This window comes from Zingiber officinale, chromosome 1B, assembly GCF_018446385.1.
Source record: "Zingiber officinale cultivar Zhangliang chromosome 1B, Zo_v1.1, whole genome shotgun sequence".
NCBI lineage: Eukaryota > Viridiplantae > Streptophyta > Magnoliopsida > Zingiberales > Zingiberaceae > Zingiber > Zingiber officinale.
The window spans coordinates 30,823,529-30,838,631 of record NC_055986.1 but is presented as its reverse complement, the minus strand read 5'-3'; positions in this window follow the sequence as shown (position 1 = coordinate 30,838,631).

The window sequence follows — 15,103 nt, the reverse complement described above, 5'->3', positions numbered from 1 at the left end:
TGCCGGTGGTGTCAGATGGTAGTTCGAATCCGGTTTTGACAATCATCCAGACTTCAAAGTGAGTCTGGAGATATGCCTCCATCCGACCTTTCAAGTACCCGAAGTCGTCTCCGGTGAATAGCGGAGGGTGGGCTGTACTATAGCCTTCTTGAAGGGTCATTTCAGTTTTACCTAAAGCGAAAAACAACCAAACCAAAATGTCCCAGGACTTGGTCCTGGATTAGTAGTGCGGTAAGAAAAAATGGACCACGAACTCGGGTGTTGTTGCACCAATTCCGAGAAAAAAAAACTGATTCGAGCGAAAAATAATTAGAATATAGCTATGAGGCTAAATTCTAATCGACTCCGAAAAAAATAAATACCACGAAAAAAATATTTTGAATGGTGGTTGCACCGATTCAAAATGACCCAGCTCTGATACCAATTGATGGATCGAAAGCGCTAGAGGGGGGGGGGGGGTGAATAGCGCTCGTGGCTATTTCATTTTTCGAAATCCATAAATCGTACGTAAGAGTAATAAGCAGCGGAATAAAGACAGTCAAACACAGAGACACAGGGAATTACTTCGTTCGGAGCCTAAGGCGACTCCTACTCGAAGGCCCGCGATCCTTGATCGCTTCCGGTGGGCAACAACTATAATATCGTGAATAAGTACAAGGAAATAAGTACAACTGGAATTGAAATGATACCGACAACAAAATAATAACTGAAGCTTCGGATCATCAGTGAATGTAACAGCACTTTAGAGTCGTTTATTGAGCAGCACACAGCAGAAGGAAAGCTTGTTAAATCGTTGTATTTGAAGCTGCTCCTCAACCCTCCTTTTATATGTGATTCCGGGCGCCTGGATCCCTTCCGGGCGCCTGGAGTGTGACGTGGCCAATCAATCAGGATGCTCCACGTGACGAAGTCGCGACAAGGATAAAAGTTGGCGCCCGGACCTCAGGGCGCCCGGATCCATCCCGGGCGCCCGGACAGCCTTTTTCCAGCAGGTTCCTTACCTGCAAACAAAGGTTAGTCCGAGAAAAATACCCTGCAAGACAGTGTTAGAATATGATAAAACACAATAAGTAATAACTGACAGTCTTCGGACTGTCCGAGTCTGACTTCGGATTCCCAACCGGAAACCCTAGGTCGACCCGATGCCTACTGTTCCCTCTTCGGGGAACGCGTCCTCACATACTCCCCTCAGGAGAGATTACCTGATGCCAGTCCGGTCCTCCAGACCGACTGGACTTTTCACCTAGGGTTACCACCCCCTAGGACCTAAGGTTACCGCCCCTTAGGGTTTTTCCTCCACCAAGGGTTACCGCCCCCTAGGACCTAAGGTTACCGCCCCTTAGGGTTTTCCTCCACCTAGGGTTACCGCCCCCTAGGACCTAAGGTTACCACCCCTTAGGGTTTTTCACCTGCCTAACCGCAGCTAGGACTTTCCTGAAACACTCATTCAAACATGTTAGATCACACACTAACTTAACTTTGAATCCTTTGCCATTATCAAAACTAAGGTTCGATCGTCGGATGCTTCCTGCACCAACACTTTTGACTTATTATCTTTGATATGCTTAGTAATGAAATTAACATGTTGCATTAATTGTGTTTCTTATTTGTTTCGGTTAATCACTGCCCAATACATGTTACCTATTTGATTGGTTGTTTGTTTGCATCTCGTATTGATCTCGTACCTGATTTTTCATGCTCATGGGTAGTGATATAACCATGTTTCACATGTTCAGGACCTAGGTTTGATACCTTATTGATCAGTATATCTTGATATGATTTATTCACTATGGTGCCCATTGTTATATGTCCAAAGGTTGGTTTAGTATATTACCATGCTTAGTGACATGCATCATTCGCATGATTGCATGCTGTGTGAGAGATTGCTCCATTATTGTCGAGCACTTTGCCAGTTTCATCACTGTTCGGTGCTCCATTGTGACGCTCATGGGTAGCGTGACACAACGTGGTAGCACGTCAGTTTGGCTCTTCCGGTGCTCCGTTGGTCCGCTCATGGGTAGTGTGATGCAGCGTGTAGCACGTTAGAGATCCCTCCCCGTCATAGTGTACTGGGAGATGAGAGCATTGCGCTCTCCCATTTATGATTTGGGGTAGGAGTATGTGTGTACTCCGACAATATCCCGTCCACTTTGGTCACTCATCAGGAGTAGTGATGCAGAGTGCACGGTTGTCACGGCTCTACCCACTCGGTCCCACTTTTGTTATGAGTTGGCTGACTGGCGTCAGGGGTGACCATGACATTGACATCATATGCATGATGCATTTATTGTTTGTGATTGTGTTTGCTGCATTTATATGCTGCATATTGTTTGGATACCTATGTTTGACATGCATACAGGTCTTCTATACCTTTCGGACTGTTTGTCCTTATACCCAGGTCCTGGTTAGTACAGTTTCTCTCCTATTTTACTTCGGTTTGCATTTACCTTTATTTTATCAGGAGACTGTACGCATGATTAGTACTAGGTGTTATTTCCTTACCTGCTGAGTGTTGAACTCACCCCGCCTCCATTGTTGTTATTTTAAGGTTGATGCTGTCAGGAGGGAGTTCCAGTCGCTAGTCCTCACTGCACGTAGTGCTAGATCCCTGCAGACCTCGATGATTTATCTATCATTTAGTTTTGTTCTTATTTGATTATGTATGGACTTGGTTATTTGGATACTTGGACATTGTATGGTTTTTTTTTTGCTATATTGATGGATGTTCTATTCGATATGTTTTTACTACATGCCTGCCTGGACGGCAGAAGAGGTGAGTTCGTCGGATTTGAGATTTACAAGTGTAGTGGAGTAGGGTGGATTTCGAGTCAGAGTATTATTTTTCTGTTAAATTATCTTAACTGCGTGGTTGTGACAGCCAGAGGCTGAATAAATTATAGTAACTGCGTGGTATTTGCTTTTACTTATTGTTATGATTCCAGCTGCTTATGGCTGATGTATATGTGATATGTAGAAATTTCAGATTGTCTGCCGTACAGGGGAGATGTTGGCAAAATTTCTTCGGACATGGACTCCTCTGGGGCGTGACAATTTATTTGGTATCAGCGCTTAAGTTTTACGATCGGTTATTTTTGTATTTTGGATATTGGGGATAACCTGATACCAATTTATTGGTATCAGAGTGCCAAAGTTTGGCGATACTTGTTTGATTTTCGTGTTACGGATTTTTGAGATTTGGCTGATACCAATTTATTGGTATCAGAGTGGGTTATGATACCTGCTTTTGGTATTCTGGATTTTTGGATTAGCCCAAGTTTGCGAGGCAAACTGGGTAGTTATTTGGATTGCACGGATTTTCCATTATGTATATATTTTGGACTTTCGTTTCGGATTTATATGGATTTTTGGTGATTTTCATGTACGAAATTTTGAGGTCAGAAGTTGGGGACTGGATAGCGATGGAACATCTCCAGACGGCATATAGGTATGATGTTTAATTTTATAGTTTATGACATGTATTGACATTCTTTGTTTAATACTTGTCTGGTTGTTGTAACGCATATTACATGTGATGGGTTAGCCATTGAGCATGGTTGACCTTAATAGAGATCAAGGATTATAGTTTCTGGTGATTTTTCATATCTTACCATCAATAGTTTTAGCTTCTGTTACTACTAGTAGGAGATGGAGGCACATACCAGCCTCTGCTATTGTTAGCTGTCTAATGGATAATACCTACATATTCTTGTGGATTTAGCCAGTAGAGTTTTTATACTCATATCTTTTGGATATTAGGGTACCCGATACAATGAAAATTGGTCATTGGGGAGTTATCATGTTTGATCATTGTTGAGAATGGTTGGAGGTTGAGGGATATTGTGAGATCAGATATTGTGATATGTTGATTTTTAATGATTTATGAGAGTAAATGTTATGTGGTTGTCTGATGATCTATTACTAGATATTTGTTTTGATGATCTATTATTTGGGTTGTCGTTGATGGTGACATAGTGAGTGTTATATATGATATTCACAGGTTTGATGATTATAATTGGTGATCAGATTATAAATCGGGTGCTAGAGAGTTTACGGTTGAGTGTACCTATGAGATTTTAATAAATCTGGTTAGTTGTGGTTAGTTAACAGGATGATAAAATTGATATTTGCTTCTTCTGATATTGGACTATGTGGATAAATAATGATTGGATGTTTTGAATGCTAACTTGCTCTCATGGGGAGTAGAGACTGATTCATCTGATATTATGTGGGCTGATATTTTTGAGGATAAAAATGAGAGTGTCTTGATGTTCTTGAATTCTGACTTTATCTTTTGGGTCGTACACATTTGTACATATGATTATTGTGGGTTTCTTGTAGATTATACCCGAGTGGTTAGACATACATGTCTGATTGTTTAATGGAGCTATGTTGTCAATTAAAAATTATGTTGTGGAATGTGCACATATGTTTGAGTGTTTCATTTGATGTATCTTATCGATTTAATCTGAGTTGTGATATGTGCAGATGTGTTTGGTGTAATATTTGAGGTATCTTGTTTATTATGTGATTGTTCTGAGAGGATACTCGTGTCGATTATGATTTGTTGGAAGTATTATGTTGATTATACTCTTGGCATAGGTGTATATATGTCATGAGAGTGTTGTTGAGGTGTATTGTTGATTATACCTATGTTGATATATGCACACGGCTTCGGTATGCATTGTTGGAGGTATTACGATGATTTATATCTAGGTTGTGGGTATCTTTGGTGTGCACTAATTGGAGGATTATGTCGATCATACATATGTTGTATGAGCAAGTGTGCCAGGTGTATTGTTGGTAGCAGCATGATGATTCTACTTATGTTGAATGTAGGATGTAGAGTGTCTGCATTATGTCATTTGTTGGATTATCCTGTCAACCCATATTCTTATCAGTGAGTGATTCACTATGATGTTGATAGATTTGAGGATGAGTTTGATTTGATTGTTGGATTGTTATACCTTTGACTGCCACAGTGATATGTGGTTGAGTGATCTCGTGCAGCCTCTAGTTGGATAGTCAGGTGTCTTGGTCACTTGTGGGATGTTTGTGGTGGAGCATTGCTCCCACCTATTGTGGATTGCTTGTAGCGGAGTATTGCCCTATGTATATATTATAGATACATATTACAGATTTGGTTGTGGTGGAGCGTTACTCCCACATATTGAGGATTTCTTGTGGTAGAGCGTTGCTCCCACATATGTGGTATTTTCTGTGATGGAGCGTTGCTCTCACATTGGTGGATTTATTCTTTGGTGATTTATATTATTGGTGATTGGATTTCAGATTTATTATCAGAAATCTTATGGTTAGGAATGTCTGTGATACGGACATTATGTGTCTTGGTTTTACCATTAGGGCTTGCGGAGCCTTAGATGTTTTCATGGACTCGATGATTGGGTATCCCTAGGATATTGGATCAGAATTCGTTATCGTTATTGACGACGTGGTGTTTTATTCCTGATCTGAGGTGTATCACGTACACTATCTTCGCAAAGTTCTAGAGATGTTTTGACTGAAACGTCTATATGTGAAGATCAGTAGTGCGTATTTTGGTTGTCTTTTATGAGATGTTTGAGACACACGGTCATCAGTAGGAGTATACCGTGGTTCCACAGGAGATCGAAGTTGTTACCGTTTGGAGTAGACGGAGTCTATAGAAGAGGCTCGCAACTTCCATTGTTTGGCTCGATATTTCCGGAGATACGCTGAGGGTTTCTCTCGGATAGCTATGCTACTCACACGCCTGACCAGGAAAGGCGTGAAGTTCACTTGGACCGAGGATGGCAAGACCAGCTTCTAGGAGCTGAAGCGAAGACTAGTGTCGGCTCTGATTTTTGGTTTTACCTTCTGGAGAGGACGGATAAGTCCTCTATGTTGGGTTTTTCGGGCCGCGAAAACCGCTTTTTCGCGTCGCGGAAACCCCGAATCACCCATGCCACTGGATCTCGTGCGAAGAATAGATTTCAAAATATCTTGTACGAGTTTCTACTTAGATCTACATGAAGAATAACTTATACCTTCGATGCATGCCCTTCGCGTATCCCGCTCGTCCAAGGTACGCCGGATCTCGAAGTTGTCAATGTAGACAACTCTCTAGTGATATCCACACGAACAAGATGTGTTCTCTAACACTCAAGGATGGAGAAGAGAGCACCCAAGTGTGCTAGCACTTTCTAGGGCTCTCGGGTAGGATTTAAAAGGGGAGAAAGGAGAGAAAGTAAAAGGAATCTCACATACTCCTCTAGGTACCCTCCTTTGTGACCTTCACTCCACCTTATTCTCTTGGAAATCAACTCACTCACCTTCTCCTTGCTTGAAACCCACGACCAAGAGCAGCAAAGGATGATGAAGAATACAAGGAAGAAAATGCAACCATAAACACCCATCAATTCCACAAAACAAAACCTCCACACACATTAACTCCCCTCATTTAATGTGGTCGGCCTCATTAAATGGAATGGAATGTGTAACCTCCATGAGGTGGCACACCATGATGAGGTGGAGATGATGTGGCAAGGTTAGTCATGCCATGTAGGATGAGTCAACCTTCATGATGTGGCAATACATCAAGTCAAACTTGATGTTTCAACTTCCTATTTTGGTCAAGTCAAAATTGACCAAATCTCTTCCATGTTGAGTTGAATTCATTCTTTGATTCAAGCCAATTTCAATCTAATGAATCTCAATTCATTAATATAAATTGACTTAATGAATCAAATTTAAATTAGACTCATTCAACAATTGAATCTAATTGAGTCTAACTCAATAAGTCTAATTTAAATCAATCCGAATCCAATTGGTTCATCATATGAACCTAATCTCCATCCACTTGTTCTTTGTGTGTGACCCAATAGGTTCTTGTAACGTTGGCAATGTTTCTAAACTCCTTTAAAAACATAAGCAATGAGCGGCATCTAGCAATACATCATTGCTACCCAAGTTACAAGAAATGTTGAGATCCAACATCACCTTGTGACTATTAATTGTGACTCCTCATATATATGACAAGTGTCCTTCTATCCTAGACATCTAGATTGATCAATATGAGGCATAGACCGTGTCATCCTCTGATCAATCTAAATCCTGAACTCCAAGTAAACTCACTAAATCAAATGAGCTCAACATCTCATGTTGACTCATTTGGGCATGGCCATGCACTTCGTGGTCTAACTCTATCAAGAATATCGATGTCGCTCCCGTCATATGGGAGGGATAGATCCCATCTACATCACTCACATCCCTCCACATAATTTGTTACATACCCAGTAATCGCCTTTATAGTCCACCCAGTTACGGGTGACGTTTGACGAAACTAAAGTACATAACTCCTTATGTAGGGATCCATGGTGACTTCAGGTCTAAGGACTAGTAGTCATACTAATAGTCACATGAGAAAGTATATGACACTCATATAATGATCCATGATACTTTCTCATGATGGGTCATTCTGTATACATTCTCTAATGTATACCCATGTGCCAACTTGATATCTCTATATCCATGACTTGTGAGATCAAGTCATCGAGTTGACCTACATGCAAGTCTTATTGCATTAACATTGTCCCTGAATGTTAATACTCGACTAGGAATGATTAAGAGTAGTGTTCCCTATATCATCTCACTATCGGTTCAGCTAACCGATTGATATAGGTAAGAATCTTCTACTCAAGGACGTTACTATACTTATTTTATCTGACACTAATACAAATAAGCATAATAACCAAAAACCAAATGCCTTAATATATACAAGAATATGATATACATGAGTCCATACAATCATCAAATGATTGGCTCTAGGGCTCTAACTAACACTCTACATCGACGCATCTATTCAGGGTTTGAGCGTTGTTCTGATGCAGCACGATATGGTAGTCTCCTATGCTTCTCGTCGGTTGAAGGATCATGAGAAGAACTACCCTGTACATGATCTGGAGCAAGTCGCCATTATTTTTGCCATGAAGATTTGGCGACATTATTTATATGGCGTTACATTTGAGATTCTCACTGACCATAAGAGTCTGAAATATCTATTTACTTAGAAGGAACTTAATCTCCCACAGAGGAGATGGATGGAGTTCCTGAAGGATTATGATTGTACCATTGGCTATCACCCAGAAAAAGCTAATGTGGTTGCCGATGCACTCAGCAGGAAGTCCAGAGGGACTTTGGCTTGCCACCGAGTTTCAGTTACAGACTTGGTTCAGGGTTTCTCCGAGTTAGACCTTGAGGAGCATGGATCTACAGAGCAGGGTATTCTGGTTACCATGGTTGCTCAGTCGTCGATCAGGACGAGGATTCGAGAGGCCCAGGCTGGTGAGTAGCATTTTCAATTCATTAGTAGTTAGATTGCTTCCGGGCAGCATACCGAGTTCACACAAGACGAGGAGGGTATTATATACTTCCGAGGCAGGTTATGCGTACCTCAGTCTCATCCGGTCTTACAGGAGCTACTCCAGGAGGCACACCGCTCTCGATTTGCGATCCATCCAGGTGGGAATCGTATGTATCGAGACTTGAGGCGTTCCTATTGGTGGAACGGTATGAAGAAAGACATCGCGGATTTTGTAGCTAGATGTCTTGTCTGTCAGCAAGTGAAGGCTGAGCATCAGCGACCTGCCGGGTTACTTAAGCGGATTTCTATTCCTGAGTGGAAATGGGAACATATCACTATGGATTTTGTAGTGGGATTGCCAAGGACACGACGAGGCCATGACGCGATTTGGGTAATCGTTGATCGATTAACCAAATCCATGCATTTCTTAGCGATTCGGAGGACTGATTCCCTGGATCGATTGGTAGATCTGTATTGCCGAGAGATCATCATACTACATGGTGTTCCGTTGAGTATCATTTCGGATAGAGATCTACGATTTATGTCACGTTTCTGGCAGAGTCTGCAGCAGGCCTTGGGCACACAGCTCCGTTTCAGTACAGCCTTCCATCCACAGACAGATCGACAGTCAGAGCAGACCATTCAGACTTTAGAGGACCTATTGAGGTCATGTGTTATGGATTTCGGAGGTAGTTGGGAGGACCATCTGTCGTTAATAGAGTGTGCTTACAACAACAGCTTTCATTCGGCTATCCAGATGGCACCGTTTGAGGCGTTGTATAGTAGACCTTGTCAGACACCCGTCCTCTGGGATGAGGTTGGAGAGGCCCAGATGTTGGGACCTCATAGAGCTCAGCAGGATGTAGAGTTGGTCAGTACTATCAGACGGAGGATGTCAGAGGCACAGGACCGCCAGAAGAGTTATGCTGATCGGAGACGCAGACCACTAGAGTTTTTTGTTGGCGATCATGTATTTCTGCAAGTTTCACCCACGAAAGGGGTGAAGAGATTTGGCCTCAGAGGTAAGTTAGCTCCGCGGTACATTGGCCCTTTCGAGATCTTGGAGAGGATCGGAGCGGTAGCTTACCGACTAGCACTACCACCGTCCCTGGCAGGCGTCCACGATGTATTTCACGTATCGATGTTGCGGAGATACGTGCCCGACCCGATGCATATGTGCTGGCAGATATTCCTGTTCCAGTTCAGCCTGACATTAAATATGAGGAGGTTCCGTTACGGATTCTCGACCGGAAAGAGCGTCAGTTGCGGAACAAGACTATCCGGCTGGTTAAAGTCGGATGACAACATCATTCGGACGAGGAGGCTACTTGGGAGCTCGAGGATACGATCCGAGCTCGTTATCCCCATCTTTTCACTTGAGGTATGTGATTTATTTACCGTTCAGCATTTATACTTCTACCTGTTGTTAGTACTTGCTGATGGCAGATAATGAAATTTGGGGACCAGATTTTTATTAGTGGGGGAGAATTTAAAATACTGAAAATAGGTGAATATTAATAAGGGAAGTTTCCGGAATTTTTAGAAATTTTTCGGGAATTTTTCGGAGCTCGTATGGACGAGTTAACGGGGATAAAAATGGGGCCCGGAAAAGCCTGTTTAGGTTACCCCGTTTTAGCGAGGAAATGTTTCTATTTCTTTTTCTTTTTTTACTTTTCTTTTTATTTCTTCGTTTCTTCCTTTTTCCTCGTCGAACCCCCTCCCCCGCGCATCTCTCTTCCTTTCCCTGCCGAAGCCTCTCGTGCCCTAACAACACGAGCGGTTCTCACCTCTCCTTTTCCTCTCCTTTTAGTTCTTCTTCCTCTTCCCCTAAGCGCCGGCGACGAATCTGCCCCGCCGACCTACTGCCGCATCTCAGCACAACGCCACCGCCGATACTCCCCAGTGCCAAGTTCTTTCTCTTCTTGACAGTGCCGCCGGCCACCTCCTCTATACCAGCCACCATAGCACCGACCTTCTGCCGCGACGCCGGTCTCTCTTCTGTGCCCTAGCCTTGATTCACTGCCGACCTCTCCTCTACTCGCTGCCGCTGTGCCCTAGTCGGAAGCCGACGGCTACGGTTCCATCTCTCTCCGGCGACCATTTTGTTGTTGTCCTTGCTATGCCCTAGCGCCGGCAGCCAACCAGTCTGCCTACACGGGTTCTCTATGCCACTATCCCTTTGTGACACACTGCCTTCCACGGGCTGATCTGTGGCCAAGCGAAAGAAGTCGCCAATCTAGCCTCAAGACCAGCGCTGGATTCTCAGCCTCGGGTTGCTGTGAAGTTGCCGACAGTGAGTAAGGTGATCAGACCACAAGGTGAGCCTTGATTTGGTCTTGCATGGTTGAATATGTACACACTGTGAATTAGACATTTGTTTTGTCTAGGTGCTAATTTGGAAGGGTTGATTTGCTAGGCAACGGCTCCACCTCGCTCCGGATAGGATTATTGGCAGCAACTTCGCCTACTGTGCTGCAATAGCGAATCTTCTCCAGCTGTGATTTGAGGTAAAGAATTTGATCATCTTGTAGAGGATTGGTTGATAGGTCAGCAAGGAATATTAAATTAGGTTATCTTTTGTATTTGGTATGAGTTGGGTTCTGGGTTAGGTTTATGTGATTATTGATTAGGGATTTTGCCCTAATTTAGAGTTAAAGAATTTATTTAGCTATTTATAGGAATTTAGCTAAAATATCGTATATCTATTGGATACAGGACTTTATTGCGAGACAAGTATCTCGATTTGTCGGACTGGACCATTTCGATTGGAGGCGGGTACTTTTGACTTATTGTCTTTGATATGCTTAGTAATGAAATTAACATTTTGCATTAATTGTGTTTCTTGTTTGTTTCGGTTAATCACTGCCCAATACATGTTACCTGTTTGATTGGTTGTTTGTTTGCATCTCGTATTGATCTCGTACCTGATTTTTCATGCTCATGGGTAGTGATATAACCATGTTTCACATGTTCAGGACCTAGGTTTGATACCTTATTGATCAGTATATCTTGATATGATTTATTCACTATGGTGCCATTGTTATATGTCCAGAGGTTGGTTTAGTATATTACCATGCTTAGTGACATGCACCATTCGCATGATTGCATGCTGTGTGAGAGATTGCTCCATTATTGTCAAGCACTTTGCCAGTTTCATCACTGTTCGGTGCTCCGTTGTGACGCTCATGGGTAGCGTGACACAGCGTGGTAGCACGTCAGTTTGGCTCTTCCGGTGCTCCGTTGGTCCTCTCATGGGTAGTGTGATGCAGCGTGTAGCACGTTAGAGATCCCTCCCCGTCACAGTGTACCGGGAGATGAGAGCATTACGCTCCCCCATTTATGATTTGGGGTAGGAGTATATGTGTACTCCGACAGCATCCCGTCCACTTCGGTCACTCATCAGGAGTAGTGATGCAGAGTGCACGGTTGTCACAGCTCTACCCAATCGGTCCCACTTTTGTTATGAGTTGGCTGACTGGCGTCAGGGGTGACCATGACATTGACATCATATGCATGATGCATTTATTGTTTGTGATTGTGTTTGCTGCATTTATATGCTGCATATTATTTGGATACCTATGTTTGACATGCATACAAGTCTTCTATACCTTTCGGACTGTCTGTCGTTATACCCAGGTCCTGGTTAGTACAGTTTCTCTCCTGTTTTACTTCGGTTTGCATTTACCTTTATTTTATCAGGAGACTGTACGCATGATTATTTCTAGGTGTTATTTCCTTACTTTGCATATCAATTGTACCTGCTGAGTGTTGGACTCACCCCACCTCCATTGTTGTTATTTTCAGGTTGATGCTGTCAGGAGGGAGTTCCAGTCGCTAGTCCTCACTGCACGTAGTGCTAGATCCCTGCAGACCTCGATGATTTATCTATCATTTAGTTTTGTTCTTATTTGATTATGTGTGGACTTGGTTATTTGGATACTTGGACATTGTATGGTTTTTTTTTGCGATATTGATGGATGTTCTATTCGATATGTTTTTACTACATGCCTAGCTGGACGGCAGAAGAGGTGAGTTCGTCGGATTTGAGCTTTACGAGTTTAGTGGAGTAGGGTGGATTTCGAGTCAGAGTATTATTTTTCTGTTAAATTATCTTAACTGCGTGTTTGTGACAGCCAAAGGCTGAATAAATTATAGTAACTGCATGGTGTTTGCTTTTACTTATTGTTATGATTCCAGCCGCCTGTGGCTGATGTATATGTGATATGTAGAAATTACAGATTGTCCACCGTACAGGGGAGATGTTGTCGAAATTTCTTCGGACATGGACTCCTCTGGGGCGTTACAATTTATTTGATCTCACTTGGTTACCAGGATTCATAAACTCTAATACTTAAGCCTGGAGGTTTAGAGTTTGAATCCCGGGGGAGGCAAAAATCCATTGCCAGGGGTGGAAAGTCCTAGTGAGTAACGACACGGCCAAAGGGTCGTCGGTCGACGACATGAGAGGTTCCCAAATGGGCCGACGACATAAGGGCCACATGTGGGCCGCCGCAAGGGCAGCCCAAGAGGCCAAAGGGTCGGGTCGTCACACGTTGTGCCTTCACCTATCCCTCTCTTTTATTTTCCCTTCATCTTCTTTTCCATTTCCTCCATATTCTCTTCACCAATGGAAATAAACCCAGAGTTTTTTTCTCAAGCACAAAAGCTCTCTTTTCTTCTCCTTTATCTTCTCACCCAAGCAAGAAATGTAACATCACCTGTTGCCCTCTTCCAACAGCAAGCGTAGCCCTCATCCCTCATATCTTCATCCGCTTCTCATATTTTCACTATGTGTATTTTTTTGATAGACTTTTCCATTGTTTACTTCAACAATTATTAATTACAAAGTAATATATGATAATTATTTGGGTAATAAAATTGACGAAGTAAATATCATTTTATACTATGTAGGTTAAAAAATACAAGCCTCACTTCTAATTTTAAGTAACATTTTACTTGTAATATTTTTGTCATAAAGTAGTAAGTCACAAAATAAAATTTATAATTTCTAAGTGCTAAAGTAATAAGTTTGAACCAGTTAAAATACTAAGTCTTTGGCGAGTAGAATGACGAGAGGAAATGTTTATTTTATAAAAATAAAATTGAAAGAAAGAATGACGTGGATTTGAAAAAGTTGTATTTAAAAAAGAAAGTTATGCAAACTCACTACGAGGATTGTCTGCAAAGTTCTGTAGCAAAATATTCGTTAACAATTTTGTATATAGTATTATTTATAAAAGTGTATAGTATATATAATATATTTCCTATAATTAAATAACTGATATATATAACAAAATTATATACTCGATAAATATTATATTCTTTCTATATATATGACAATACATAATTTAAAAGTAGATAAAAATAGTAAGCTTTCTAAAAATGTATGACCACTTTTCCACTAATTATAGGATCGGTTATGTTTTTTGTTATATTTTCTTTTAATTGTACTCTCCTATTTTTACTTCTCATAAAATATATATACTCATCCTGCACCACTATTATAATTACACAATCAATACAAAATACAAAAAACTCAAAAGTTAATTAGTACTACATAATGTCTCGAGTTTCAATTCTTTGTGTATTTTTATTGTTTACAACTATATGCTTTGCAAGTAAGTAAACACCATTTAAATATTCCATGCAAATTTTTTTGAATTTATTTGTTACATATTGTTCATATATCCTAATGTTGACTATTATTTTTTGGTTAAAATTATAGATCGCTCTGATGCTACCAATTGTTGTTCGGAATATAAAAAGTGGGGTGATAGACAACAAACAAGTTGTAGCGGTGCAAGTGATACTAGTGCGTGCAACACTTGGTGTTCAAATTCATGTAGAGGAGGGGAATGTAAAGTACGAAATGGACACCAAGTTTGTCATTGTTATTGTTAATAATAGTGTAAAAATGGAGAATAAATTATATTATCCATCTTGATTGGTGAAATAAAATTTGATACTACATGTATTTTTATTTTTTAAAATTGTATACATATTATAAAAATAATGTATATGTTGAAGAAAATCTTATATATATGTTGAATTATTATCGCTAGAGGGATGAATTGTCATTTACATTTTCTTTTACTATTTAACACATGAATAGTTTTAACAATTTAAATATACATAAATAAAATAAGTAGTGTACAAATGAATGGAACAATACAATATATTAACTTTATTTGATACACAAGACCCAACTCCACGACCTACAACTCTTAGGTGGACACCCTAAGTTCCCTGATGATACATTTTATTTTCTCCTTTCTAGACACCTAGTGGACACCCTAAGTTCCTCTGTACGGAACCTAATGTCAGTGTTAGAGGTGCTAGAGGAAACAGGCTCAGTTGCTCTTCTCTTAATCCTACCAACATAAATAAATGATTTATTTTTACCATAATAATGACAAGTTGAGTTTAGGGTGTTAACAAAACATTTTTTGGACAACTAAAATAGGAAATAATTACCTATGCTATGCAAGACTAGACCGAAATCAAAAATGGGGAAAAAATAGCTTGAAAACAAGCTTTGGAGGTACTTGGAGCTGAAGCCTCGGGCCCCCCTTCTAAAATCATATATGTGCACCCAAAGGTGTTCCATGTGCTCGAACCATCTTTGTCAGGTTTTTATGTAGCAACATTTTTGGGAACTTGGAGTATGTTGAGGCGCCTTCATCCCAAATGACGGCGTTTTGAGTAGGCTTTTTCGGGGGATTTTGTGGGCATCCTGGACTAGGGTACGGGCGCACAAATTTTAAA